General features: G+C 35.7%; 1 long non-coding RNA gene across 2 annotated transcripts in view; it reads left to right on the top strand.

The window, feature by feature from the left end:
• Window positions 1-24,640, top strand: part of LOC146993255 (uncharacterized) — a 44,624-nt gene extending 19,984 nt beyond the window's left edge. The window contains exons 3-4 of one of the 2 annotated variants that reach the window (XR_015038522.1): window positions 24,392-24,450; window positions 24,543-24,634. This is a non-coding gene — a long non-coding RNA (uncharacterized LOC146993255). Of the gene's footprint in view, window positions 1-24,391; window positions 24,451-24,542 lie in introns of both variants that reach the window. The other variant, XR_015038523.1, reaches the window with a different exon arrangement.
• Window positions 24,641-26,736: the final 2,096 nt, after the last annotated feature.

Genomic DNA, 26,736 nt, shown 5'->3' with positions numbered 1-26,736 from the left:
AAGTGAATGTTTTAAGTTGGCTGAAATGATTTGCGAAGATTTGATCGCAGTTTTTATTTTTGACAAATCCGAAGGTGAAGGATCTTTAGGGATCGGATTATATGGTCCTTCGTTTAAGAGTTTAGTGACACCATCGATGTAAGTGTTCCTATCCATGACGACTATCTGGCCACCTTTGTCGGCCTTTGAAATAATAATATCCGGGTTAGAATGAATTTCACGCAATGTAGCTCTTTCTCTCGCAGTTAGATTTCGTTTCAAAGGTTTATTATTGAATTTCACATTATGAGCGATAAGATGCCTAATCATTTCTTTCTGTGAATCTGAAACTTTACTGAACTTGAAAGCTTTTTCGATAGGAGCTAAAATCTTTGGAATCGAGGGTTTACAGGTTTGTGAGAAGTTAAAATTATATTTTAGAATTCTCTCTTGTTCTTCTGAAAGACTAACATTAGAAATATTAACTATTGGCTTGATGTTTACAATGGGAAGATTTTTTGAACTACTTGAACTGGAAGATTGTAAAAGAAGTTTTTCGAATTTAACTGCAAGGGTGTTTTTATGACGGTTAACTGCATTCTCCGTAATTTAGTGAAACGATTAACGGATGAAGGCATGATAAACAATACAGAAAATCAAACTAAATTAACTAAACAATAATAAAGCACACACAAAACAGCAGAAAAATCCCTCACTGAAATTAATAGAAAACAAAACGTTTGTAAGCAAAATGCATGAAATCAGACAAGCAAAGCACAATATCCAAATATACAAAATATAAACATAACTTGAAAATAGCAAAAAAGTACTTACCGAAACTCATGCAATCACAAAATGGCGGCCACACCACGTGCAAAAAAGAAAGCAAAAAGTAAGCCTGTTTGGGGCTTCTATAATTAAGACACAATAACACGCCGAATAAATACTAATTCAGAAATCAAACAACAAAAATCAGCGTTATATTTACAAAGTTTTCACAGGACTAGTTTCGATGGTTTATTCTCCCATCAATAAAATTCCGAGTTCCATACTCAAGGACCCCATTCCGGATATGAATTCCTGGGGTATTTATAGGATTCCTTGCCAGTGTGGTTTAATTTACATTGGCCAAACTAAGAGAGCCTTAAAATTTCGCGTCAAGGAACATGAGGCATATGTTAGAAAAAAGGAAACACAGAAGTCTTCTGTTGCTCAACATTGTTGGTCCGAAAACCACACTTTCAGTTTTTCTGCTGCCAAAATTATTCAAAAAACATCTTCCATTGGAGAACTGGATTTTCTAGAGGCATTTCACATTCATAAAAATCTTTCTGTTCTAGTTAACGATCCTAATTCCAATCCAAATTTGCCTTCGGCCTTTAAAGAAATTATGTTTTAGTTCTGGTTTTAGCAACACATGGCGTCACTTGCTTATTCTTGTCCAGGCTTTCTTATCTTATCTAATCATTATTTCCTATCTTGTTCATTTCCGGTTTTGCAGCTGAAGATGGTGGTTCGGTAAAACCATCGAAACTAGTCCTGTGAAAACTTTGTAAATATAACGCTGATTTTTGTTGTTTGATTTCTGAATTAGTATTTATTCGGCGTGTTATTGTGTCTTAATTATAGAAGCCCGAAACAGGCTTACTTTTTGCTCTCTTTTTTGCACGTGGTGTGGCCGCCATTTTGTGATTGCATGAGTTTCGGTAAGTACTTTTTTGCTATTTTCAAGTTATGTTTATATTTTGTATATTTGGATATTGTGCTTTGCTTGTCTGATTTCATGCATTTTGCTTACAAACGTTTTGTTTTCTATTAATTTCAGTGAGGGATTTTTCTGCTGTTTTGTGTGTGCTTTATTATTGTTTAGTTAATTTAGTTTGATTTTCTGTATTGTTTATCATGCCTTCATCCGTTAATCGTTTCACTAAATTACGCCTGAAACGGCAAAAATTCCTGAATCATCTTGACTTTTTACTTAAATGTAAATGTAGAAAATTGATCCCCAATTTTATTCAAATCAAATCTAATCAAAAACCTTCGAGTCGCGTTTCAAAATTCTGTTAAATTGCAAGCTTGCCTTACTTCGGTCCGTCATAAGGGATATACGTCAACAATTGTCCAAAATTGAACGTGAAATCTATAAGCTTCATCTGGAACTCGCTAAATCATATCCAAAATTCACTGCCCTTGAACAAAAGTCTTGGTCTAGAACGGAGAATGCAGTTAACCGTCATAAAAACACCCTTGCAGTTAAATTCGAAAAACTTCTTTTACAATCTTCCAGGTCAAGTAGTTCAAAAAATCTTCCCATTGTAAACATCAAGCCAATAGTTAATATTTCTAATGTTAGTCTTTCAGAAGAACAAGAGAGAATTCTAAAATATAATTTTAACTTCTCACAAACCTGTAAACCCTCGATTCCAAAGATTTTAGCTCCTATCGAAAAAGCTTTCAAGTTCAGTAAAGTTTCAGATTCACAGAAAGAAATGATTAGGCATCTTATCGCTCATAATGTGAAATTCAATAATAAACCTTTGAAACCAAATCTAACTGCGAGAGAAAGAGCTACATTGCGTGAAATTCATTCTACCCCGGATATTATTATTTCAAAGGCCGACAAAGGTGGCCAGATAGCCGTCATGGATAGGAACACTTACATCGATGGTGTCACTAAACTCTTAAACGAAGGACCATATAATCCGATCCCTAAAGATCCTTCACCTTCGGACTTGTCAAAAATAAAAACTGCGATCAAATCTTCGCAAATCATTTCAGGCAACTTAAAACATTCACTTATCCCATCTGTTGCGAATTGTGCCAGATTATATGCTCTTCCCAAAATTCATAAAAGTGGTATTCCTTTCCGCCGTATTGTATCAAATTTAGGTACTGCCTCGTATCCATTAGCTAAATATTTAGTTTCTAGATTTTCAACTCTATTAGACAATAACATTTACACCATAAAATATTCAATAGAGTTTGTAAAAAAAGTTAAAAACATTTCTCCTAGTAATTTACTCATGGTTTCTTTTGATGTAAAATCATTATTCACCAATGTCCCAGTGGAGGGTGCATTAAGATGTCTAGAAACCAGACTTCGCGAATTTCATTTCTCTTGCATCGAAATTGATGAGCTAATTTCTCTCACTCAACTCTGTTTGAAACAAACACATTTTGTTTTCCAAAATAAATATTACAAGCAAACTGAGGGATTAGCCATGGGAAGCCCCCTCAGTCCCATCCTGGCTGATATCTACATGCATTATTATGAATCAAAATTGTTTGAAACTTTAAACTTCCCGGCATGGTTCCGCTACGTAGACGATACTTTTACTCTGTTTGAAGGTAATAAAGATGATTTAAATAAAGTTCTTTCAACAATGAATTCTATTGATCCTGCTATTCAGTTCACTTTTGAACTTGAGACTTGCAATTCTCTTCCGTTTCTCGACATTCTGGTCACACGTAACACATCCAACTTCAGTACTACGGTTTACCGTAAACCTTCATCGGTTTGCCTTCCACCACACTTTAAATCATGTCATCCGACTAAACAAAAGTTAGCTTCATTTTATTCCTATGTTTTCCGTGCTCTTCAAGTTTGCTCCTCCAAACTAGCCCTTGATGAAGAACTAAAGTATTTAAAAGCAACAGCTATTGACAGGGGCTTTCCACCCAACATTATTAATCAAGCAGTTAAAAAATTCTCATCTCAACACACTAAAAGGCACAATCTTGTTTTAGGAGATTATAAAAATTCTGTTGTCGTTCCCTTCTTTCCATCAATTAGCTATAAAGTTGCACATATTTTGCAGAAATTTAACTTTCGGGTTGTTTATTCTCCCATCAATAAAATTCCGAGTTCCATACTCAAGGACCCCATTCCGGATATGAATTCCTGGGGTATTTATAGGATTCCTTGCCAGTGTGGTTTAATTTACATTGGCCAAACTAAGAGAGCCTTAAAATTTCGCGTCAAGGAACATGAGGCATATGTTAGAAAAAAGGAAACACAGAAGTCTTCTGTTGCTCAACATTGTTGGTCCGAAAACCACACTTTCAGTTTTTCTGCTGCCAAAATTATTCAAAAAACATCTTCCATTGGAGAACTGGATTTTCTAGAGGCATTTCACATTCATAAAAATCTTTCTGTTCTAGTTAACGATCCTAATTCCAATCCAAATTTGCCTTCGGCCTTTAAAGAAATTATGTTTTAGTTCTGGTTTTAGCAACACATGGCGTCACTTGCTTATTCTTGTCCAGGCTTTCTTATCTTATCTAATCATTATTTCCTATCTTGTTCATTTGCGGTTTTGCAGCTGAAGATGGTGGTTCGGTAAAACCATCGAAACTAGTCCTGTGAAAACTTTGTAAATATAACGCTGATTTTTGTTGTTTGATTTCTGAATTAAAACGATTTTTATTTAACTCACTCTGGGGAAAAGGACCAAGAAGATCTATGCCTAAAATTTCATTTGGAAATGTAGAGCGAATGCTATTTAAGTACCCGGCCGGGCTGTAATTAATATCATTTATTAATTGACATTGATTGCAGGACATGACATACGCAGTTACTATTTTGTATAATTGCGGGAAATATACCGCCTCGCGTACCCTTTTTATAGTCTTTCTGACCCCTAAATGACCCGATGTTGGCGCGTTGTGCAATTCCTTCTAAATGCTCAATCGAAGAGAGGATGGGATGACTGGTCTATACTCAAAATTTTCGTTTGTTGATTTCGTATAAAACAATAAATTATCTATTATTTCATAGCTTTCTGCTCTACTTCTTATTGCGGCGACATCTGTATGTTCAAAGATTTCGGGGTCTTTTAAATAAGCATAAATACTTCCAAATTCAGGATCAGCTTTCAATTCAGCAATAATTGTTTCTCTAGAATCTAAAATTTTAGAAGTCAACACAGCGCATTTGAGTTCATTCCCTTCATCGTCCAGTTTTATTCGGGATAGTGCGTCAGCTACATTATTTTCTTTCCCTGGTTTATATTTAATTATTAGATTATATTCTTGAAGTTTTAAAGCCCATCTTATTAACCTGGGCGTTAGGTTTTTCCCCGAGTAAAGTCTACCAACAGCTGCATGATCCGAAAAGACTGTTACTGGCACTTTGCCGAAAATAAACTCGAAATTTCTGTACAGCCATTAATACGGCTAATGTTTCTCTCTCTGTAGCTGTATAACTCCTTTGCGTAGAATTTAAGGTTTTACTAAATAATGCCAAAGGATGGCCATTCTGCATGAGAACCGCACCTACGGCGTAGTCCGACGCATCTGCTGCAATTTCCAGGTTTTTGTCCCCTTCCGGGAATTTCAAAACAGGGGCATTGATGAGTGCTTCTTTTAACCTTTCAAATGCTGTATTTGCTTCTGCTGTCCACGTAAACTTACTTTTTTTTCTTTTAATTACTTTTTAGTAATTAAAAGAAAAAAAAGTAAGTTTACGTGGTTCAACAATATTCGCGAAATCTTTTATGAACGACCGATAATAAGAACATAACCCAAGGAAAGAAGAAAGTTTCTTGGCGGTATTGGGAGATGGGAAATTCTTGATGGCTTTTATTTTTGAATCCTGAGTTTCTATACCCTTTTGCGAAATTTCATAACCCAGATATTTAAGTTCTTTAGTCGCGAGCTTGCATTTTGAGGCGTTAATTGTAAGACCGGCCTCTTTTAATAATTTCAAAACCTCTTCCAAGTCTTTAATATGTTGCTCCAACGTACTACTCGTTATAATTAATATATTATAGATTAAACTCGATTTTCCTAGGACAGGCTTTGGAACAATGTCCATAGCTCTCTGGAATGTTGACGGGGCCCCACACAACCCAAAGGGCATGCGTAGAAATGCATAAGTGCCCGATTTTGTGATAAACCAGATTTTATGTATATCTTCAGGTCTCATAGCTATTTGATAGTAGCCAGACGTTAAGTCCAACGTAGTCATGTATCTCGTAGACTTAATCTTTCTAATAATTTCCTCTATTACCGGCAAAGGGTAAACCGGGAACTTAGTAATACTATTGAGTTTCCTGTAATCGATAGCAAATATCCAAGCCCTTTTATCTGAAAGAGGGAAATCGTTCTTTTTCCTACATAGTACGACTGGACTCGCGTACTCACTATTTATGGGCGTTATTATCTAGTTCTGCAGTATTTCCTTAATATGTTCCTCAATAATTTGTTCTTTCTGTTGTTCATACCGGTAGGGTTTAGTCCTACAGGGTTTATCGGCAGTTAGTTGTATATTATGTGTTACAATTTGACAGTTACCAGGCCGTTCTGAAAACAAATTTGAAAAAGTACTCACCACTTGCTGGATGGCTTGGCTTTCATGGACACTCAAATTGCTCAAGACTAGCTGAGGTTCTTCCACTGGCTTCACCACCCTCCGATCCATTTCCAGCATGATCGAATTCTCCTGAAAATTTAGCTTGGCTTTCGCGGCCTTTAAGAACTCCATGCCTAAGATGACTGGATTGTGTAAATTTTTCACCACAAAAATTAATACTTTAAGGCTCTCATCTTTTATCTCTATTTTTAATGATAATTTCCCGATACATTGACAGATTTTTCCTTGGGCCGCTATAATTTCTGTGTTTTTATTTTTAAATAACTGTAATCTATTAAAATTCTTATTGAAAAATTTATCATTCATAAAATTATCTTCTGCCCCTGTATCAATGAGGGCTTCCACTGGTACATCACCAACCAGGACTCGTATAATTGGTAATTGTGAATTCTTTACCACGACCCTATTTAGATATCTTCTTGAGGGTTTTTTCGAAACTTCCGGGGTCTGGACCCTCGCTTTTACAGGCCCTCTAATCGTTTAAAGCTTTCTTTTCAACTTCAGTCTTTTGGGTACGCGGACGGTTTTTTTTCAAATTTCCTTTTTGTGCCTTGACCTTCGAGCTTCGATGAGTTGGCTTGATAGCTCTTTCCCCCATAAGAGCGATTTGTGTTTCCGGTCTGTTGATTTGAGAATTGCCTTCGGGGACCTTGAGAATACAATGCCCCTCTAGATTTTTCCGCTATTCTTCGGTTTTGGAACTTGACCGCCAACTCGAATAGTTCCTGCAAGGTGCTTGGATTTCGGATTTCCAAGTAATCTTGGACAGCAGGTAGCAATCTTGGTAAAATTATTTCAATTATCTCCGTGTCGGGTTTCTTTCCATACAGCATGTCTGTCAGCTTAACTTTTCGCAGAATAAAGTCCGTCAAATCTTCCATATTATGTTGATAAAAACTATACAGTTCGGCTTCTAGCTTTGCTCGGTCTTTCACTGTGGGGAGGCCTTTAATAATGATATTTTAAAATTTTCAAAGGTATATGTTTGGCCTCCGAATTCTCCTAATAAAAATTTCCCTATACTCTTCCACCATAGTGAGGCCTGCCCTCTTAGTGCAGATGTGGCAATGGCGACTTTTTGTCTTTCAGGCACAGGGTATAACTGGAAGTGATTTTCGAGGCCTTCTAAGAATATCGCCACCGAATTTTTTCCGTCGAAATTGACGTTTGGCTTGATAGATGCTCTCATCGTTTGGACCAGGTATCAAAACCCTTCTAACTGGTTCGCCATTTCTTGCTGTTGGAGTTGTACAGGAGCTTCCATCCAGTTATCGGCCATCTGAGTTCGTAAGATGTTCGGGCGCCAATGTAGTATTGTGTGGCCCCAACTTGTCAGCAACTGCGGTAGTGACTGCTATGAAATGTAAATTTACACAAACACGTAAGAAGGGTTTAAAGCCCTTTTTATTCCACTTTAGAAATAACAGCTGCGTTCACTTGACGCTCACAAACTACGCCGACCCGGCGGTTTAACAAAAACAGAAACGTGAAACTAAAAATTAATGACAGGATGAATAAACAACAAGATCACTACCTACGAGGCTCTGAAATCGTAACTATCATAACCGCGTTCTAAAATACAGCTGAGATTCAGCGAGCTTACTGATTAAGCAGTTGAAAGATTCAGCGAACTGCCGAGATAGGCACACAGACCGAAACGCGCGGGTCTTAAATTTCTACCTAGCAACCTTCACGTTCGCGATTCAAGAAGCACACTTACAAACTCGTTTCTTTTCTATTTAAACTTAACTTACTTCTGCTAAAATTTGAATATACTGCGCGTTCTACTACAATTTACATACTCTGGCATTGGCAATTCTAGGGGAAAGCAAAGGCTTGACAGGAAAGATAGCTTAAAATAAATGTTAGTTAAAATAAATATAAACCCTGCAATGTTTATATGTAACTGCATTAATTACACAAAAACGTGAAATTCTCATTAATATACTCCATAGCAAAGTTTTAATAAAACAAACTGTTTCACTCTCTTTAAAGCGTTAAAGAGAATTAAATACGGATTTTAGGCTCTTGAACTTTCTCGAATTTTAAAACGTGACTCACACAATCAAGTAATAATACCTTCCCTTATATATACAGCAACATAATTTTGGTTATCATTTACTTGAACGTTAAAGGTAACACAGTACTGTGGTCTCATAAACGAACAGATTATGCTATTTATTGATCAAAACTGCTGTCATTATTTGTGTCTACTCTTCCTTTATTCGTGAAAGTGCTCTCTCGTTCTTGTTCACGATGAGCAGTGATCATGTTTCAGCTCTTGACTGCACCCCTACCTCCACTGCCAGGCTTAATGGTGAAGCTGTTATCTCAAAATATCCTGATGGATTGTTCTGATATTACAACTGAACAATAATGTCTGGTTTACTTAGCTATTATTAAGATGAATGAAAGAAAAATTAACAATCTTAGCCACTTTAACAGAGATAAGACGGTTCATATTTCTACGGATGATGCAGTCCTTGCTCAGATCGAATGTACTATTGACTGCCTCAAGAAAGGGAGCCTTATAAAAAATTTTGGTATAGGCTGCTAGAGCTATTGAAATTCCTATAGAACATTACTGGTAATCTTGCATAGAAATGCTTCTCTATAAAACTACAGAAATTTTATAAAGCTATCACAGAACAAAATTGTATAAAAATTCATAGAAATTCTATATATGCAAAATCATATAGAAATTTTATAAAGCCTTCATAGACTTATTTAAAAAGCCAAGTATACTACGGAATTGTTAGTTTTCCGAATGCGACGAAAATCGGTAGAAGTGATGTACATGTACAGAAAACCAAATGATTACAGTTTGAGAAAAATTAGATGATTTCTTGAAGTGATAGAACTTCACAAAGTGAAAAAGTCAGTAACGCGTTTGTCCAGCTCTGGCCCTTATGCAAGCAGTTATTCGGCTTGGCATCGATTGGATAGAGGTTCTGGATGTCCTCCTGAGGGATATCCTGCCAAATTCTGTCCAGCTGGCGCATTAGATCGTCAACATCCCGAGCTGGTTGGAGGGCACCGCCCATAATGATCCAAACGTGCTCAATAGAAGAAAGATCCAGCGCACTTGCTGGCCAAGGTAATGTTCGGTAAGCAGTGCAAACATATGCAGTGTGGGGGGCGAGCATTATATTGCTGAAATGTAAGTCCAAGGAAGGCGTGACATGAAGGGCGACACAACGGGCCTTAGAACTTCGTCGACGTACCGCTGTGCTGTAAGATTGCGACGGATGACAACCAAAGGGATCCTACTATGAAATGAAATGGCACCCCAGACCATCATTCATGGTTGTCGGCCTGTCTGCCGGAAGACAGTCAGATTGGTATCACACCGCTGTCCGGGATGTCTCCAGACTCGACTTTGCTGGTCATCAGGGCTCAGTTCAAAGCGGGACTCATCACTGAAGGCTATTTTACTCCACTCAGTGACATTCCAAGTGCGAATGAGCCCCACACCACTGCAAACGGGCTTGACGTTGTACAGAGGTCAGTGGTAGTCGGCGCAAGGAGAGGCGTGACCTCAGCCCCCTTTCTGTGAAATGTCTATGAATGGTACTTGCGGTCAGTGAAGCACTAGTTGCACGTACAATCGATGATAATGATGCATCTGGGGCTGTGAATGGCGCTCTGACGATTGCTCGGTCTTCAGGTTCTGTCGTTTCTTCTTGACGCTGTGTGCGGCCATTGTTCACTCATTCCTGCCAACATCGTCTAATAGTGTCATTGCTCCTCCTCAAATGTCGAGCTATTCTCCGATAAGACCAACTGGCTTCTTTGAGTCCAACTACACGACCTCTCTCAAATTCTGACATCTGCGCATATCGTTCGCGCACCTGTATGCGAGGCATAGTTACTGTCTGTCTACCAGAGTACACGAAATGATATTCGTGAAGAATTTATGGCCTGGAATCGTAATTTCTCCTCTTAAATAGCCTGCCAGTTGCGCAGATCAGATGCGCTGTAGCGACAACCGTTCATTCATTGGCAGCCAAAATGTAAAATTTTGCATTTTCCGTCGAAACCTGTATGCATATCAATTTGTGTCCAAGTTGCTTTATATCTTCTCGGTGCGTCATTTTTTTTTTTTTTTTTTTTTTGTCTAAGAGTGTATTACAAAAAAAAATTAAATCTTTTAAAAGCGTAAAATCAACTAAAATCATAAAATTAGCTATAATTCTGAAATTAATAATTTTAATTACTCTACATGTACCCCTGATAAGAGAAATGGTTACCTAATTTTAATTAAAATTTAAAATGCATTTATTTTTATTTGAATATTTTTAATTAAAAGGCTATTGTAATATTATAAGAAAAAAATCATATCTGATCCGAAAATTTTTTTTCCTTCTTCATGTCATAGATCATTTCAAAATTTGGTTTAAAAATTCTACTTAATAATGAAAGTTTAATTTATTCTTTTTAATTCCAAAAGAAAACTTTGCGGACTTTGTAATGTTTTTAAAATATGCAAAGTTTTTATAAGGATATTTTATAGAAAATTAAAGAGAGGAATCTTGCTTAGAATTCTATAGGCCAAATTGTATATAAACTGGATTTGATATCTTTAGTAGCATTCCATTAGTTGACTTCATGCGTTGGATCGTTGGAAAAACTACGCAAGTTTTCGTAGAATATATCCACAAATCGCTATAGAACACATACCACTATAGAATCTCTATACATAATTCTATAGAAGCTACATCTAAAATTTACAGAATTTTACATAAGATCTCTGCTCTAACTAACAAAAAAACAGACCACAAATTAAAGTTCATAATTCTAAAGTATTCTAAAGAAGTTTGATATAGAATTTTTCATGCAATTCTGTAAGACATTTTAGTAAGAGGAAACTCGATCTAAGTGAACGCACACTTTGTAGTTCCCACCCCCAAAAAAGGGTTAAAAAGCTTTAAATTAATTATTTTTATCAAAACATATATCATTTATGTAATCTTTGAAATATTATAAAAATAACTAAAACTAAACGACACAAACAGCCCTTAGAGAGTCATTGCCGGCAGAGGCCTGATATCTACTTCTAGACCGCTTGAATAAAAATAACTACAAGATTTTAAAGTAAAATTTAAATTAATGGACTTACAAAAATAAACAGACCATTTTAGCATTTTCAAATGAAGGACAAAACTGAAAGTACAATGATGAAAATATCAGAATAAAATGCAGTCAATAATTTTGTGACGAAGCCTCTGGTTTTGATAACAGGCTTGAGCTTATTTGGCGTGGAATTCACCAATGTTTTCTTTGTTTCAGAAGAAATTTTGTGCCATTCTTCTGGGAGAAGTCTTTCTTATAATCCACACTCAGTATATCGTGTTTCCTTACCCTGCTGTCAAATTCTTTCCGTAAATGTTGGACAGGATTTTAAGTCAAGGGATTTAGCTGAATGAATAAGAGTATGGGGTGTGTGACAGAGCAACGACAGATGAGTAATATGTCCCGTATGGTTGGAATCAATGTCCTGTTGGAAGTAGAAGTTGTTGCATACATGAACTTAGGGTGTTTTGTTGAAGATTGTTCTTCATTATATTCAAATAGACATAGCGGTCTAGTGTGCCATTAATGAACTCAAGATTGCCGATACCTGCCCCCGACAATACAACCCCACACTAATATAATTTTGCCCTCATATTTTACTGTTACTTCAACATGCTTTTCTCAAACCTCAGTTTTCGGTTGTCTCCAAACTAAATTCCTTCAATTGCAACGAATTAGTGAGAATTTCTCATCAGAAAACAATACATTCGATCTAACTGCACTACCTTTATTCAAATGTTCCCTTGAAAAAGGGAGTGTTCCTTTTCTTTCGATTGGCTTTGCTAATATATGATTTTCTTCTGGCACTACTCTAAATTTGAAGGAGCCCAGTAAGTAACCAGTCCAATAAAGAATTCTGCAGATAGTTCTGGATGAATTTTGTTAAAATCGTCCTTGAGTGTTGTTATGGTAACATATGAAAAATTTTTGGATTCAACAATATCGACAACTATTCTCTCTTCTCTTCGAGTCAGCTTTTTAGCAATAGCCCCTTAATGTTTAATTTTAATTTGGGTATTTCCCTGTCTATTCTAAAAATAGTATTACCCTTTTTCTAACAATTTCATGTTTGTGTCGATATTTGTGAATAATTACATAGTATCAGAACCGTGCCTAGGTATTTTTTCACCGGAGAAAAAATGCGAAGTGCGTGTCTCTACATGTAATTAAACTAACTATATCTGTACGCTTTTATATTCAACAAAGATAATCATATTAAATCATAGCATAATTTTTATAATCAATATTTTATAATCACTATTTTTTTATAATTAATATAAATACTTCTTGGTGCATTTACCACTTCACCAGACGATTTTATATTTTGTATCACACCTCTTACTATGTATCGACTCCTATCCACTATTTTACCAGTTTCTTTCAGTGATTTATTTTGATTATATAAAAGGAATATAATTTGTCTTTCTTCAATCGTACTTTCTCCGTGTTTACTAGCCGTTTCAAAATTTCGACGAACTAAGCAGAAATAGCCGAGCTTTCAGCGCTTTTTCAGGTAAATAAAACTATAATTCGACTTGTGTCACTCTAGTTGGTATGTACAGAATGACGCAATATTACTCAACTTACAGGAAACTCAATGCTATGCTTTCACTATTCTATTTGATTTTCATGGGTTGAAAAGCACTATTTATTTTTACAAGTTTATTCATTTGAATTTAAATTTAACATTTTTGAGGTACTTTTATCATATCCTATAGATTATGTAAGTAATATATGTTATGATAAAATGATGAGTTTTAAAACTTTCTGCCATTCTTTGAGAAAAATGCGAAGTGTGCCCTCACTTATATCCATCGCTGCCAAGTGCGAGTCCTTCCTTAAGGCTAGCAACTCTAACACCTTCTAGCTAGTTACCACATAACTTCGAGACGGTGTTGTCTTAGAACGAACACGTTCCAAGTTCCTAAAATTAAGCCGCTTAGGCTGCGTTCAGACGGCGGCGTAAAGGGCATAAAATACGAAAATTCCGTTCACACTTCCGAGAACGGTGTGTAAGCCGTGGCCAATGAGAGAAGCTAAATTTGCGCATGCGTGAATGTGTCTTCAACTTTCCGGTGCTGTTCTCCTGCTCGATTGATTTCCCGCGTTAGCTCTGCTTGTTTTGTTACAGCAAAATCTTCTGTAGAACGCCGCTTCGTTTTAGCTTCGCTCTGATTGGTCGACGGTTGGAAAAACAAATTTTAGACTATGGGGACAAAAAATTTAGATGAATAAATCTGTTCTAAAATGCTGCATTAAAGTGATTATAAAGAAATCGTTCAGAGCAAATATTTGTTATCGGAAGAAAAATGTAGATTAGAGAAAATTAATGTCCACATAACTACCATTTATGCCGCTGCTACATCTGGCAAGCCGTATCTTTCAAACATATTCATTGTTTTGAAAACACCAAGTGTCCCGTCCGTTCCTACTGCCCCAGACAGAAATAATTTTCTTCAGCCCTCCAAAGTGAAATTGTTATATTTGTTAAAATCACGTTTAAGAAAGATAACATTTTAAACATGACTGAAAGTTCTTTCTTTGTTTGCATACATCGGAACATCCTCCTAAAGAAACAGAGAATATTGATAAATGTGTTAGTCACCAAGAAATCCTGATTTTGTTTCGTAGGGAAAGAATTCACTTAAATAAACAACCAAATAAATAAAACAATAAGCAATAACTATATGTAATTATAGTTTCGAAAATTTACTTCAACGAGTTACTATACAATAATTTAAAATATTTTTTATTACTTGAGCATGTCGGCACCATCTGTAGCCGAGTAGTTAAGACCTCTGAATACTAGTAGTTCGACCTGCCTTCGAGCCCTGGCGAGAACATGCTGGTTACGCGGCTGATTCCTATGTTTTCCCATGTATAACGGGAATGTGTTCAGTTTTCCGTAAGAAATCCTCCATTAAGGCATTGCTTCCCTTTGGCAGGTAGCCCTCGTGTGCTTTGCCATATTCGAATAACTAACCTAACCTTATTTAAACACTGTAACATAGAATTTTCTATGAACTACTCAGCAGGGAGTCATGAAAAATTTCTGAAGTCTTTAGGTTAGGTTACGTTAGCATATCTGAATATGGTAAACACACAAGGGTTATCTGTCATGGGGAAGGACGCTTGGGTGGAGAACTTTATAAAAGAAACCTGCTCGTATTCACGTTATGACACCTGTATTAAGCTTGCATTTCTTGTGTGCTTCAAAAATCACCTTACAACTATGCGTGAATCCTAACAGATAAATTTGTCATGATTTTTCTCGAAGTGATTGGAGTGCACTTCATTGAAAACACAAACACTGAATAAAATCAGATTAGCTTTGTTGTTGTTACTTTTAAGCTCACTTGTCTGACGTAGCCAGCCCAGGAAATTCCTCGTGGCAAGCAGCGCAAGAATACGCCTGCTCTTCGTAACAGCCATGAGCACCTTTCAAGTGACAGTGCGATTTAGCTCTGTTCCGCCCCCAATTTCGATGGACAGCACCCTGGGGGGAAAGGGTCCGAGGGTCTCCCACACTTCTCCCCTTCCATGAACCCACAAGAGAGACCTTTCGGCTATCCGCATATTTAGAGTGCCACCATGCCGCACCCACACTATACATTTACAAACATCCATGCCTTCTCCGGGATTCGAACCCGGACCCTTCGGCACGGCAGTCAGCGACGCTAACCACTATACCGGTTGGGCGGCAGAATAGCTTTAATAGACGTCTACTTCAGGTCTTAACTTATAAAAACACTGCAAGGTAACAGTCCACTTGACATTAAATGTGGAATTAAATTTAAGCTCAATGAATTCACAGTTCAGTTTAGACTGATAGGAACTACAACTTCCTAGCGGATAATAACGGGTTTAAGTTTCAGTCACACCCTAACAATTTGGCTACTTACTCCACTGGAAATCTTCAATAAAGGCAAAGTTTATAATCAGCCATTCACCAAATCAGTTAATTCAGTTTTCCGAGCTCTGCTCCTTTTCTTGCTCACACATACTCGAGTTGCGATTTAAACAGGCCTACTAGCAGCTGAGCACTGGTAATTCGACCTGTGTTCGGTCATAGGCGAACAGACTGGCTTCATGGTTTTCCCTATGTGTAACGTAGATAAAGCTAGTTTTTTTTTTTTTTTTTTTTTTTTTTAAGTCCTCCATGAAGGCATCCCAACCCTTATGCAAATAGCTCTTGAGCGCTTTGCCATAATTAACTACACAGACGCTTGCCATTTAAAATCTACATAATTTTCTAGAAAGTACGAGTTGCGTGACTGAAGAACAGTAAAGGTGTAAAAAAATTAAAATAACTTGTTAATTATAATAAAACTAAATTGTCGCAACGTTAATCACGAGCAGTTGCAACTGCAACTGCGGATCTCAATTAATTACAGCTGACACCTGTGAGTCGCAATGCTGAAAGGTTGGGACACTATGATTTAAAAAATTCATTTGCAGTGAACCCTCTCTAAGGCGACTACTAGACGATTTAGGTCTCCTGTGACAATGGATAGTTAGAGTGGTAAATGCGAACATTCGCGAAACATTTTGATATTCACGATATCTCTGAAAATTCGAGCATCAATAAAATAACTAATCTAATAATAGAGATAGAATTCAGTTTTCAGGTTTGTTTAGAAAGCATGCTTTAATTAAAATTTTAACCCACCTTGTTGAAAAGCATACAATTTTAGGTCTTTGGCGTTCAATTAAAAATTAGCTCAGGATACTCCGGCCCCATTTTTTTTTACCGATTAAAAAAAAGAACTCTGTTAAAATAAAAAACGTACAGATAGTGTTTAGTGGGATTATTTGAAATCAAATATTCGAGCTCAGACTCATTAGTTGAAGAGAGCACTAAAAAACGAATCTTTCATAGTATAAAATCATGGCCGATATTTGATCTCGCTTTCTTAGATGCGAGGTGATTTGTATATTATCCATTGTGCTACCTAGGATTAGTAAAACCTTCTAATATTTAGATGCTTTATGGCAACTTAAAACTTCATATCTGAATATTTGGCTTATGAATTTCTTTCTTTAAATTAAATAATTTATTGAGGACTATGACAACTGTTTTGAGCTCAGCCAACAAGGCTGTTTCATTGGTTCCTTTTGGAATGGTTCCTCCTTACAACTGCAGTTTTCTTGTCTTTTTATATTATAAATGTATATACATTTATTTGCACAGCTCAATATTTTACAAGCTTGATTTCTGCTGCTTAAAAATACATACCACGAAATCTGTATAAGAGCGATAATTGAAGAAGTACAAAGAAAACAACGACAAACACAATAACTATCAAATAAAAAGAGCACTCTAAGTTAAAAAAAAAAAAAAAAAAAAAAAAAAAAATCTAAGATGGTTCTTATAACCAGAAAAAACGAGGTACGTGGCAAGAAGTTGAAACTGGGTTAACTGGAGCGGTCTTCCGCGGTCCGTAACATACCGCGCCTGAACTCGTTTCCTTATAAGTACCGCCTTTCGCATCGCACTTAAACGCTTTTCAAAGGAACATATCAACTCCTCTTCATGGCTCGTGGTGACATCCTTCGAGCAGAATGTTATGGACAAAGGGTAGTACAATCTCCAGTCTCGAGCTAACAGGAAAAATATTGGAAATTGCGGGGAAGCAAAACTAATTCCGAATATAGCCACTTGCATGCACAGCTCACCGCTGCTTTTCTGATAACTTACTTTTTATTCCGGATTGAAGCTGACTTTTGCTGCTAGCAGTCTATTCCGTCAAAAATTTAGCTTAAAATTAAGCTGATTAATTTGTTACCCTTCTCTATGTTTCACCTGCCCACCAGCTATCGCTCTGGTCGATGAGCACTGGTAGTTCGACCTGGGTTCATATACCTGCGTAGGAGCTGGCTTCAAGAAAGTTTCCGTGATTTTCCCCATGTGTAAAGTAAATACGAGCCAGTTGCCCTTAAAACATCTTCCATGAAAGCTTCTTTCTCTATAGGTTCCAGATAAGTCTCTGCGTGTTCCTTCAGCTTAATCAATTAACCTAATCTAACCATGTTCATTTGAAATACATTTATTTTAATTAACTGAATTATTGTCGCCCAGACGATATAGTGGTTAGGGGAACCTACTACGGTACCGAAGTACCTTAGTAGTGCTGGGTTTGAATCCCAGAGAAGACATGGATGTTTGTAAATGTATAGTGTCAGTGCGGCATGGCGGCACTCTAAATATGCGGCGAGCCGGAAGTCAAGTCGTGTGGATTGGTGGAAGAGGAGAGGGGTGGGATGCTCTCCCTTAAAATTAGGGCTCCGAACCTCTATTCGGAGTAGGCTCTGGCAAATATTGTTTCATGTAATATGGACTTGACAACAACAATTGAATTATTCTTAGTCCAAAGCAAGTATTTCGCTCTGTCTGTTAAAATTACATAACAGAGTCTGCTCCCCATTCCTCCAACCAATCGCTAGCCTTAGAATTACTTCACTATATCGTCATTTTTGTTACTTCATCACCGCCATACCCGAAAATCGTTCAACTCATTACACTAGGATGCAGCTATACCTCGGTGATCGCAAGTGAACTGCTCCGTCGATCAAACAGGCTGATCCAGAGCAGATAGCACCCGCGTGACCCTACAGAATTTCTGTCTAGGGCGAGATAAACTGACAATTTTGATTCAAACGGCAATATATATATTAAATAACAATAAAATACAAATTGTGCCCAAAGAGATCAAAAGTTGGTCAACAACATGGGGGGGGGGAAGCACAACCGAGAAAATTCACTGCAGATGCAAAGTAATTTAAATCAAGACAAATATTCAGCGAAAAATTTCGAAAACTATAGAAATGCAACACATGATGCCATCTATCGGCTTTTATGGGAAATAATGAGAAATGTGAATGTCGCTACTCGTAAGCATAGAAAAATTGTCTCTCGTTACAACATTTTTTAGAACAGAAATGGTCTAAGTTCTATATATGGCTTCTGAAGTAAGCTTTTATGCTGCTTAATTTCATGGGATAACTTGATTAATTTCATGAAAAACGTAACTAAATGTCAAATTACCTGAGCGGGTTACGTCATCAGTAGTTTGTTCCTTTGATTTTTCAAACCCTTAGGAAACTTTCTTGTTCAGGAGAGATTTTTTTGCTCCTGCAGATGTCTGCTAAAATAGTTGCGTGAAGTCTTGATTTTTGCTTAATAAAACAGATTTCTTCTGTTTCGTAGTTGTCTTCATTATACAGCGGCGATGCGCCTTCTCTCTTTCTGCGTTTGCTATAACATTCATGTTAACTTCACACAGAACATGACAGGAGACTTCGCATGACAGGAGAATCGCCTATCAAAATATCAGAACAGCTTACATATCAAAGATGAGATTTCACATCTCCTGCTTTGATATGTAAGCTGGACTTTTATGTATTCATCAGGGTATGGATTAGTAATAATTAAATTTATTGTCTGTTTCCCTGTATTTAATCAAATTCAGATTACATATCATGTACGTCAATGAACTACAAAACTTAACTACTTTGAAACCGCAATATTATTCTGTATCCTGACTGAGGTTAATTAAAGGTTAAAATAACTATCTTTAAAAAATTATTTACGGCAAAACATTCGTAAAACAGCTCTCACGACCTAAGAAAAGCATTTGGTTTTGGTTTATTTGATTCTGACAACGCACGTGAGAGCTATCTGCATAAGGGAAGGGATGCCTTCATGGAGCACTTTCTAGAGAAATGGTTCGTATCTATGCTATACATGAGGAAACCACAAAATTTAATTAATGACTTTTCCGATGTTTCAAGATTTCACCTACTCCATCTGCGACGCACTGTCATTATTTGACTGGTGTTATCAAGGTTTCTTGTGACTAAATATGTACCTAAATTTAGACCGCACAGTAACCAATGTCAACTAAAAAAGGACGAAAAACCAAAGTGCATTTTTTGCAATTCTGACCACGTAAGCAGCTATCGTGGTTGTAGTGAATATCGACTACGTTTTGAAAAGAAAACTCATAAACCTCAGCCAAAAGCTCCTGAACTTAGTGATGTCAACTTTCCTGAAATGATAAAAAAAAACAGCAATCCAGATAAGCAAAATATTCCGAAGATTTCCTACAGCCAGAAACTTCAAAATAAGATTTCACCTCCACCGAATTTGGCTTCAAGATGAGAACATTATGAAGTTTTTAAAAAATACTCTTTTTCCATTATCGGAAAGATACAGGCTGCAAAAACCCCAGCAGACAAGTTAAGACTTGGATTTCAGGCAGCTATGATGATAATCTACTTTGCAGAAGCAAAATAGTCCAGTTCCAGAAACCAACACCAGATGGCGACAGATGGTTCCAGAAACCAACACCAGCTACCCCTAAATCTCGATTTCAAGACCATCTGGTGCTGGTTGATGGCACGACGTTAAACTCCCAGCTAACCTTAAACCTCGATTTTGGGTTTACTTTCCTCGACTGACAAGAGATGGCGCCACCCAAGCGACTTCAGCTTCTACATGCATTTTCATAAGCTTTCTCATCTTTTCCACTACTCATCTTCATTTCTACTGCCATCAGAGAGCGACCAGTTCAGCATTTTTTCTTCTCTTCCTCCTGCTACAGGATGCACTTGAGTTCTCCACAAAGCCAGGTCCTTCAGGTGAGTTCTCTCACTGCTACCGGAAAGTACTACCACAGTGTAGTAGACACCCAGCAAAAACAACTTAGTATCTTAGCGAGGCTTCGTGGTGTAGTGGTCTGCACGCTCAGCGCTTAATTGAGAGGTCCGTGGTTCGATTCCCGCCGAAGGTATTGCTGATTTTTCATATCTCCGGCCTCTTCCAAAAAATCCTAATGTCTCTACAAAGTATTGTATTTTAAATGCCAGTAAACAGAATTTTTCTAACAAGCGTATATAATTTTTGATCGCAAATCCTTTTGCACAAATAATTGTAAATGTGGGAACATAGTGTTTAACTTAAAATATCGCTGAAAGTGGAGTAACATTACAATTGCAAATATTTCTGAATTATTATCTACACCAAGTTACTTTTTCCAAAACACTAATTTCAGTTGTTTGGTTTTAGTTTATCTGATTATGGCAAAGCAATCGAGGGCTGTCCGCCTAAGGGAAGGGATGCCTTTGTGTGGAACATTGTAAGGGAAAGTGGCTCGTATAATATGTTACACACTGAGAAAACCAAGAAAACACCCATGTAGCGAGCCTATTCGCCAGGATTTGAGCCCCAGACTGAAGTACTAGTGCTCAGCAACTTTAGCAACCCAACTGCTAGTGGGCTCTTTTCATTTCAATAGATACCACTGTCAATAACAAATCAATCAATTACTAAAGAGATATTAGAACATTCTCTTTGCTTAGAATCAAAGTTGTATGTTTGTGGTATTGAAATGAAGGTGTGTGCCTTTCAAAATCAAAGAAATACAATATATTACTAACCACAACAAAAGTTGATAACAAATTATTGAAAATGATATATGAATAAAAGCCTGCAAACCAAGATTCTGAATATAACTATTCATCCAGATTTTTGTTTTTAAAAGTAAACATCAGGGGACGCATGGAAAAGTATTTCGAAGTTATGGAAAATATATTATTCTACATATTTTTATTTTCATCTGCAGCATTTTATTAGCTATGTTTAACACAAAGTTTCTTTTTAAATGAGCAATTTCATATATATTTTTTTAAAATTAGCAGTACTGAGAATTATAAGCTTGCAGATTCTCTTCAGTAGTAATCACACTTTAAGCGAAAAATTAATGTGCTAAATTAAGATCCCATTTTCTGCTGCCAAATAATGGCCAAAAGGTTATAAATCCATCAAAAAGGAACAGTTTATCCTGGTGATAGATATGATTTTCATATAAATCACAGGTTCTCAACCTTTTTATTTATGTCTTCCATCCCTAAAAATTATTTTAGTTTGTTCTTGCACCTCAAGCAATTTCTTAAAAATGGAAAAATTGCATAATCAAATTTTAATATGTATTGGAAATATGCTTTACACATACACCACATTAATGCACGTAATTTTTAAATTACTTGAACAAAAAAATGAAAACATTATCTTGCATCCCTAAGAAAGATACCTTGCACATGTGGTTGACAACCCAATATAAGTGAATATCATAACAAACAGAATCTTTCCAAATGAAATTATTATGAGACTAAAAAATGTAACTTATCTGAAAAGCAATGGAAAGTCAGCTTATGAGATGCAGTTTCAAAGAGGCACGGGTTGAAATGCAGATAGTGGTAATATTATAAAGCATGTTTAACCAGTTCACCCCGAGAGATGTACGTTCACAGGAAATGCATCGCCATCCGTTAGCGTCGGCAGACTCTCGCCGGGGTGAAATTTCGGCTAAACTGTAAACTCCGAGACACGTACCTCGCAGCGACTCTTTCCAACCCCCACAGAATGAGTTGAAAATGAAAAGTGGTGATTGATGGGTTACTTATTTTCTCAGCGGTGTCGCATAAGGATCACAGTGGGACTGTTTCAGAAAACTAAAGGATGGGGACACGTTCGTCGAGTAGCTACCCCCTCAACATATCTTACGAGATCCACAACAGCTTTCTCCCTTTCTATTAACGAACAAAGGGATTTGAATGCTATCTTTTCAATTCTTAACAATTCCTTGAGGGTATGAACTGTATATTATTCTCTGAACTATGAACTGCATTGAAATGTTATACTTAATATATGCATTTTATTTTAGCGCTTTGCCTTACACAGATGGAAATATTACTTGCTTTAAATTTCATTATGACTATCTTGCGACAATTAAGAGTGACATTGTTGAACTGATTTGAAGCTACATTTTATTTTTCAAAACTTGTAATATTAATATTTATTAGTCCAAAGGGGCAATTTGCCTAGAACGACTATTAATTTCGCTTTGATTCACTTTTCAAATTGTCACCAAATACTATCATCCTGTACTATATTTAAGGAAATTAAATAATAAAGAATCTGCGTAAATGTATGTCTCTCTCGCACTGTGGTAAAAACAACAGTACCTAAAGCCATCCAATTTTGAATAACGTAATCCTCCTGCGAGTATGGGCATCTGGAAGCTCAAATTTGAAATTTGTTATCGATTTCATATTTTGTAAATCTTTAACGATTTTTGATTAACAAACTCAAGGCTTTCAAAGTGAGCAATGACAACGTTGTAGAGAAAAAACATTTTTATCTCCAGCGCGAGAGACTGTGTATCAGAAATTCTAAAGATATGCTTATTTAAAAATTATTTTGCGATACTGCTCTTGAACTGAATTTTATGGTGTTTTATTTGCTGCCATGAGAACAGTGACAATAAAAGAATAAGAAAAGAAACTCGTTTTTATTGTACAAAATGTGATGTAGGTTACAAAAGAGTAACTTTAATGATATTTTTTGTGATATAAGCAAGTTATTTTTTAATGCGAAAGTATTATCTAAAATGAGAATGTCCTTTTTTGAACATTATTTCAAACAAGACTGAGAGGACAGTATTGATATGATGACAGGAAAAAAAATGTACTGTAGCATAAGGTAAGTTTATATGTATGCTGTATGGTAAAAAGTATAAGAAGTTCCTGTGAAGGTCCCCAAGTTGAAAGTACGACAGAACTATATTTGATAGTGGAATAACTGGTATACGATTGCGACATAAAATATTACTCTGAGAATTATGTTCATCTAAAAGATCATACGATTTATATACATCTGTGTAAATAAGAGGTCCGAGAGAATTTCTTAAAATTTTTATTCTAGCCTCTGGTAAAGGAAATTTTTTGAGTTAAAAAGAATAAGGAGGGAAAATGAGGTTAATCTTTGGATTATGGTAACTTGGCAATTTTTTGGCAAAAATTTGGCAACCAACCCTGCTACAGCAACCTGCTAGTTTTTGTTTGGATGCCATTTTGCTTTCACGAAGTAAAGGCATTTTTTTTTTAATTCAACATTTTTTTCCCAACAATCTGCTAGCTGAATTACGCCTATGCTAGAACTTTTATGAACAAAAGTGCTTAATCATAACGAAGATTAGGTGGGAATTTGGGAGAAAGTGCAGAATCGCAAACTGCTTGCCGCATTTTTAAGAATTCCACATACGCGGTATCCATGTACACGTCGACCTATTTTCACTTAAAAAAAAATCCCAGAATTGCACAAAAATGGCATTGTGCACACTCTTGACTTTATCCATGTACACTGCCAAAGTACTAGCTAGTAACCTTTATCGCCTTACCAAAATGTCACCAAACTACCTGTTACCATATTCCAAAGATTAACTGAAAATGGCTATAACGGCTAGGAAATAACTAGTATTATAACAAACAATGAAATGCAGATGTATCTCATTTATACACGACTCTTAACGCAGTGTTTATGATGTTTATGACTCTTTACATAGTGTTACATTTTCTCAATATTTATCACTTACAGACTTATGCTAACAGTTAAAATTTAGTATTTGAAACAACACTTAATTTTAAAAACAAACTCGATTCTATACATAATTATATTATTTAAAATATACAAGCTATAATGTGAGTACTTCATATTTTTAACCTACCTATACCAAAACCTTAAAAATTAATTTAGATAAGTATTTTATTTCAACTAATCAAACTTTGAGGATACTGAAAAGTTTTATGAGGGTAGCCTTATCGAATTAATAATTTTTGAATACATATATTCTATCTATTCTTGAATATGTATAGTCCTGGATATAATTCTTGCAGTTATTTACTTGTATGAGGCTAGAATAAGGAAAAGGGAATATTAATGGCATTATAAAGATAGCGGCAACAATTATAATTTTAAAAATTTTTAATGATAAAAAATTTGCTGCTTAATTTTATTATGAACATTGTTGAATTTTCAGTCCATTATTCAAAATAATGGGCACTCCTCTAGTAATATATTCAACAAGAACCGCTAAAAATGCTTACTTTTCTTACTCTTTGAAATAGGCAATTCACATAATTGAAACTTTCCTTGCTGTAGAAAATAAGAACCTTAAATATCTAAGGTAAAAAAAGATCTTTTTATCACATAAATAAATTAAATCTTTTAATTAAATATGCAAAAATATATGGGAAATTATTACTATTTTTGTTACAGGTCATCAAGAAAATAATAAAAGAAAATTCAAGGACATTTCAAATACTAGCTAATGCACTTATTTTTACTTTAAATAAAGCTTTTACTTGACAATTAAAAATTACATTTACATTGTAATAGATTTGAGGTTCGGTGCAAAGGGAAAAATATCTGCTCTAAAGGACTACAACAGTCTTTGTGTTTTATGTTGCTCCTTAGGGGGTAGTTATTCAGCATCCTTCAGTGTGACAGGTAAGATGTTTAATCTGATTTGAACAAAACTTCTAAATAGTTTTTCACAGCTGGTGAAAGGGGGGAAAGAAATATTCTGAGCCCAGTTTTAGACACAAAAAGTTTACCTTTGGACACGAAAATTGGCATGAAACGTTTGCAATTTTCCTAACAGCGAACTGGTTAATTATAAAATTTTAATTAAATTAATTCTACAATTTTCCCTTCAAAATGAAAGCATGCAAGATACATTAGCATTATTTTAAAAAATGCCACCATTCATCAAGTTAACCAGAATGACAGAAATATCCCATTCACAGATACTTTGCTACCCTATCTCACAATAATATGGTGTGTTACTCACCACTATATTAATCCCTCAAGATTACTGGAATATTGCCATTTATGAAAGCTTCTGATATTCCCTGCAGTACAAGATATTTAATTTATTTTCTGAATTATAACAGCATATTGCTTATCAGTGTAATAAACTGAATACTAAAATTACCATCTGAAACATTAAAAACGGCAAGGTTTATTTGAAGAATATTGGGCTGCTATCCATTTTCTCCACCTGTGTGGAATTTATCCCCCACTGAAATTAATCATAACTAAATGAGAATGCAGTGACGAAATTAGCCATCAAAAATGTGCATTCAAAACTTCCACAATTAAAAAAAACCAAAAATCCACAAGGAATGTGATCTAAAATAGCTCTGTCCATGTACCATTCGATCACATATAACTGGGCAAAAGGAGCAATTTTTTTTTTTTTTTTGTGTGTGTGTGTGTGTGTGGAACCACTCACAGTGAATATCCTCATATATAGTGGTTTTTTACCTTTTATAATGTTAAGGAATAATTTCTGAAGTCTCAAATTTCTTACTTCTACTATTGCACCAAAGTTTTTCCTGTGTTCAGTGGACCCCTAAAGACAAATTTGTTGCAGCCATGCAATCATGACATCATCAATGGGAAAAATGCATTTATCTATGGAGATGATTAATGCTGCAAAGCAATAAGATGAGATTTCTTGGCAGTGTTTCTTTTTGATGCTGGTTTGAAAAAAAAAAAAAAAAAAAGCTACACGATGAGATAAGCTGTAATCCTTTTTATTTCTGCTAGTTACACTTGGGTAAATACTTTTCTGAAATATAATAAAATCTATGAAAGAAAGACACAAATCCAGCTTTAAAAAAAGACTGCTTCATAGTGCTGCCAAATAGGTGCTTGGATTCTTAATCCGTTTCTAACTTGAGAAACCAAACTACATTAAAGCAACTGGTACCAATATGCAGAGGTGATGCTAAGGAAGTAAAATTAATATCTGCTTTGCTATGAGAAACCAAACTTCATTAAATCACTACCAATATGCAGATGTTGATGCTAAGGAAGTGAAATTACTATCTGCTTTTGCTAATCACAGCTAAAACAAATATGAAACAATAGTGTCTAAACATAAAAATGCATACACCTCTAAGAAATGAAATAAATATCCCTTAGATATAATAAAATCCCTTAGAAAATGATTTGCATAAAGATGATGTAACTTTTCTTTACCACACTTTTCAGAAAGACACTTTCATCAGAGTCAATTTTAAGTTCGTTTCCAGCACCTTTAAGACAAAGTATCTTCATAACATCATAATGCTACCAGTACCTTTATGATGAAATGAAGGTGCCGTTTTAAATGCAAGGTGTTAATATTCTCATTAGGTGGCATCTCACATAAACATTACAGTACAAAGTAGCTTCTGAAGAAAAAAGTAAGAATGTAAAAACTACCAGATCAAAATTTGCAAGGCATTTTTTGACTTAAGCTCCAGATTTAAAACTTATCAATGATCTTCTATAACGTACTAAAATGATAAACCAAACTAAAAAAAAAAAATCTACAAGTTCACTTTTGAAATTGCTCTACACATGAAAAACACTTCAGGTTATAATATTATTAATATTCAAATAGAAAAATATTCAAAACACA

Source organism: Stegodyphus dumicola, chromosome X1 (assembly GCF_044657685.1).
Source record: "Stegodyphus dumicola isolate Sdum_Otavi_A_Nest chromosome X1, ASM4465768v1".
NCBI classification, from domain to species: Eukaryota; Metazoa; Arthropoda; class Arachnida; order Araneae; family Eresidae; genus Stegodyphus; species Stegodyphus dumicola.
The sequence above is the reverse complement of the archived record's forward strand: the minus strand, read 5'-3'. Positions and strand labels throughout refer to the sequence as shown.